This window comes from Dryas octopetala, chromosome 7 (genome assembly GCF_963921425.1).
Source record: "Dryas octopetala chromosome 7, drDryOcto1.1, whole genome shotgun sequence".
In the NCBI taxonomy this organism is placed as follows: Eukaryota; Viridiplantae; Streptophyta; class Magnoliopsida; order Rosales; family Rosaceae; genus Dryas; species Dryas octopetala.
The window spans coordinates 19,080,272-19,085,317 of NC_141372.1; the positions used below are offsets into that span (position 1 = coordinate 19,080,272).

A 5,046-nucleotide genomic window follows, 5' to 3' on the forward strand; every position below is an offset into this window, starting at 1 on the left:
TGTGTTTTAAATTATTATAACATGCTATATTTGTATGATTGGTCTGAGAGTTTGGATAGCGTAGTGCGTGACCTTGGGTTTAAATCCCTAAACCTTCTAGAAGAATTGATAAGTATATTATGGGGAGTTTAGCCAAGCCAATACGTGGCTACATGTGCTTGTGCGAAGCGGAGACTCATGATTGATCAGGTGGCAGTAAATACGGTTTCTTAATTTCGAGTTCCTATTTTTGTTTACCGTGGCACTCTCACTACGAATGCTATTTCTTTTAATAGCTTGTCATAGTTGTACCTAATGTGTATCGACCATCAGGTATGATTGATTTATTGTGAAATTGCATGTTTATAATCATATTGTTGTACAACCGAGTCATAAATGTTTTGAAAAGGATTTCAAAAGAAATGTTTGAAGAACTTGTTTTGAATGATTTAAGAATTCGACGGAAAATGATTTTCACTATGTTTTACACTGGGAAATGTTTTATGGTTTTCAAACTTAGCAGCTAGGTCTCCTGAGGGGAAGCTATGATCGTATGAGATGCTTACCCCCAATATTGTTTTGTTGTTCCTTATTTATTGGATGTTTTTATAGGTACGAGCATGGTAAAGAGACGAACTTGAATGAGAGTCTAGCAGAGCAACATCTTGAGACTTGTCAACTATCTGGATTTATTTGGTGGGTCATTTGATTGTTTTATCGTATCGAGTATGTCTTGAATGATTTTACCTCCATTGTTTGGAGATGGTTTTGAGTCATTTACTTTGATTATACGTTTGCATAGTTTTGAAACTCTTATTCTATGCTTGCTATGTATTTCGAATTTATGCAAATCTTCAAGGTTGCAATGAACTACCGTAACCTTGGGGGTTGGTTTTATAAAGAAGTCTTATTTTTACTTCAAATGTTTTTCCGCTATTTAATTATCTTTGATTCAACCTGGTCTCATTAATTAAAAATGCTCAACCGATCTTGGGTATTTTGGGGGATTAATGTTAGATTAGTGGCATTAATCTCTTGGGATATTGTAGCGACCCGAACCAAATTCCACTAGAAATTTAAATTTTATTTAACTATGGTTTTAAGAGGTTTTTAAAGGATGGTGAATTGTGAAGCCCGTATTTTTTTAAAAGGTTTATTTGAAAAGTATTTTAAAGATTTTTGGGATTTATTTAGAAAAAAAAAGGGGGGGTTTTGATTTAATTCTTAGTTTTTGTTTTAAATTGGGCTTGACCCGAAAGTTGACTTTTAAAATTAGTGGGCTTTTGGTTTTGACTTTGGGCTTGTTGGGAAGGTCTCGAGTCCACGAGTTCATAGACACGTAGCACGCCTCATTTCGAGTTACGGTTTGAAAGTTACGGACATGTGAAGTGAGGGACAATATTGTAAATTTATAAAAGTGGGTTTTAAATACCCAAAAATCAGATTTCTCTCTCCTCTCTCCAGAAATTTCTACAAACTTCTCTCTCTCTCTCTCTCTCTCTCTTATTCTCACTCCTCTCTCGCACTCTCTCACTTTTCTCTCTCTCTCTCTCTCTCTCTCTCTCTCTCTCTCTCTCCGGCAACACCCTCTGCGCCCGCAACCCAGCAATCACCACTAACCATCGCCGGCCACCCTTGTCGACCTCTGCCTTCGGCGAGCACCCCCAAGGCGCCAACCACCCTCTCGAGCTCCCTCTCTTTCTTTCTTTCTTTCTTTCTCTCACTCGCACCTCCCCTGCGCACACGCACAGCCACCACTGGAAACCACGCCGTCGGCCACCTCCCACCGACCCAGACCCACCGACGTGATCCCCCGGCGCCGGTCAACCTCCCAGCTGTTTCTCCCGCGCTAGCCGTCTCTCCCTCTGCGCGATTTCTGCTCGGAAAACCACCACAAACCGCCGACCTCTCTCCCCATTCCCGGCCAATTTCTGACACCAATTCCTTCAATTTCAGGTGGGTCTTCTTTCCCTCTTGATGGGCTTTAATCCTATTATGTGTTTTGTTGTTAAATTTGAGTTTTTGTGGAAGATGGAGTGTGGGGGGTTAGGGCCATTCGGGTTTTCCTTGGGGTTTTGGGTAGGGGGTTATTTTTGGTGTGATTCTTCAACGAGCCCATCTCTAGGAAACCCAAGATGATGTTTAGAATTCAAAGTTTGAGAAGATTTGAGAAATTTTATATAGTTGGTTTAAATTTGGACTTGGAGCAACCACTTTGGGGGTGATTCCAAATCCCCACTGCCATTTTGTGATTGTAGGATTATTGTTGGCAAATGTTGAGTAAGTTGTTGATCTTGAGTATGTTGAATGTGGTTGGAGGAGCTAAAATTATTTTGGGACTAAGAATGGAGACCTTATTGATACCGATAATACTCTAGGATGAACCTTCCGACCGAAATAAGCCTCGGACAGGTTTCTCTTTAAGTTTAGGATGTGTTTTGGAGTTGTGATCGAAATTTCATTTGAGCCGAGGAGTTTTCGAAGGAGAAAGAAGTGCTTATGGGGTTAATGTGATTTAAGTAATTAACCTTTGGGTTGAATGAGAGATAGGCGCGATAATTAGGTCCATTATTTCACGCGCACACTTTAAATATTTTTGAGTCAAGACTATTTGTAATTATTGTTTATTTTATAGGCGAGACGACCCTGACTCGTGACGATCCGGCGGAGGATCGAAATTAGGTTTCCCAATTTGTGAGTGGACTTTATTTTGCGAATACTCTTCTAAAATTCATGTTTTACTCATTTGGTTATTGAATTTGTATGAGAGATAATAGAAGTTGAATTGGATCTTTGTCTTGGAAGTGTTTTCTTAAATTATGATTTTATTATTTAATTTGGTTATCATGAGTCTTGATTTAGAAATAATGATTGAGAGTTAGACATTTTTCTTATGAATGTATGTGGTGAATTTCAATGGTTTAAGTATCGTTTGACATAGATTTGATTTGAGTTACAAGTTTTATGAAGTTAAATGAGCAGTTTTAAACCATCCTATTAGTACCCCCCTCAACAGGTATAGATTTGCTCAGCACTCGCCTAGAGATGACTCGGCGGTGTATGACCAGCATTTGCTCTGCACTTGCCTAGTCGGCGGTGTATGACCAGCATTATATATTGCTCTGCACTGGCCTAGTCGGCAGTGTATGACCAGCATGACACATTGCTCTGCACTCGCCTCGAAATAACTCGGCGGTGTATGACCAGCATTATAAGCTCTGCGTGCATGTATGACCAGCATTACACTCTGCTCTGCACTTGCCTAATCGGCAGTGTATGACCAGCCTCACAAGCTCTGCGTGCACGTATGACCAGCAGTTCCCCGGGTACTAGTACAATGTGGTTTTATGCAGTCCTTGAGATCTTACTTTGATTGAGTTTTAAGTTGTGAGATTTCATTATTTGATTTTTGGTATTCTTATTTGAGGTTTTAGTTGATATTACGACCTAAAATATTTTGTGGCGAAATTTTGAAGTCTCTGATATACATGAGTTATTGAAATCTATGTGTTTGAGGGCTTCATGATGTTTTCGAAAGGAGTTTGTAATTGGTTTTAAAACTGGGAGATTTCAAAGAGCGATTGTAAGTTCTTAAAAGGTTTTTATTTATGACTTTCAAAAGATAATCAAATTTTATGTTTCGTTTTCTTAACTTGTCCACTCACTGAGTTTATCTCACAGTTTATCTTGTTTTGTCTTAAATTTGTCCCCCCAGGTAGTAGCTTTGGTGGAGGTCGAGCCAATAACGTCGAGACATTTACGTCCATTTTCCTACTCGGACCAGTAGGTGCCATTTTATTTTTGTAAAAATTCCTTGTAATAGAATAGAGGCTCTGATAACCACTCTCAAATTTTAAGTTGGTCTTTCTGTGAATTGTTGGGTCTGAGACCCCTTTTTGGTTGTGGTAGAGGTGGTTGAAGTTCTTAGAAGTGCTTTAACAGGTTTTGAAATTTTGGGTTAGTCCATTTTTAGGGGAGGTTCTGCCGAATTTTCGGTAGGATTTTCCTTGATTTTGGATCCCACAGGACCACTCCGGGTTTCAGGATGGAATCCGGGGGAGGTCCAGTCAGATATTCAAGATAGGTGCATCTGTTACATACCTGGGGTTCGGGGTGTGACAATACTCCTATTTTTAATTGAGGATCTCGTTTTCACTTTGCATCAAACAAGGACTATTATTAACGATTTGTTTCAATCAAGGAATTCCGTCAATTTTGTTATAACTTTCGTTAAAAATGGATCATGTGCCAATCACGTGACCAATTGTTAGGGATAAAAACGTCTATTCACCTAAAAATATTTACAAAAAAATAAAACTAGAATAATTATAAAAAAAACAAAACTAAAATAATTATAAAAACATTTAAATCTAAAATATTATAAAAACATTTATATGAAAATAAGGGAAGAGGATGGAGAAACCCTACCCACCACCGACCCTCACCACCCCCACCCTCTCTTTCCCTTGTCCGGCCACTGTAGATGGCTCCCCCTCTCCTAACGACGACCCTCCTCTCCCTTCTGCCCCATCTTTTTTTTTTTTTTTTTCTCTCTCTCTCTCTCTCTCTCTCTCTCTCTCTCTTTTTCTCTCTATGTCTCAACTGAGCTGCCAAATCCAAGGGGTGTGGCAACTTTGCCGACCTCCAATCTGAAGGTCAGGGAAGCCGCCAACGCCAACACCTTTTAAGTCCGGCGGAGTTTGCCCCCAGTATATAGAGAGAGGGAAAAATAGATGGGGCAGATGGGAAGGAGGTGACGACGAGGGGAAGGATGGCAGCGGTCGACGGTGGGGGATCGGCCGGCCGATTGTCGAAGAGGGGAGGGAGGTGGGGGAGGGATAATCGGTGGTGGGAGGGTTCTGCATCCGCCCTTCCACTTTTTTTTTTTTTTAATTATTTTTAATTTTTTATAACCATTTTTTAAATGGTAATACAATTTTGTCCCTCAAAACAAATTTATTTTTTGGTAAATGACTTTTAAGGACATGACTTAAAAAAAATAAATAAAATAATCCTACTTTACGCACCCACTCCATACTCATCCACCTTCTACTACGACCTAAACGT

At 39.7% G+C, this 5,046-nt stretch overlaps 1 long non-coding RNA gene across 1 annotated transcript; it reads left to right on the forward strand.

Moving 5' to 3' along the window:
• Positions 1-1,589: 1,589 nt before the first annotated feature.
• On the forward strand, positions 1,590-4,126 carry LOC147280288 (uncharacterized). Its single transcript, XR_015123626.1, has 3 exons — positions 1,590-1,935; positions 2,615-2,673; positions 3,695-4,126. It is a non-coding gene; the product is annotated as an uncharacterized LOC147280288 (long non-coding RNA).
• Positions 4,127-5,046: the final 920 nt, after the last annotated feature.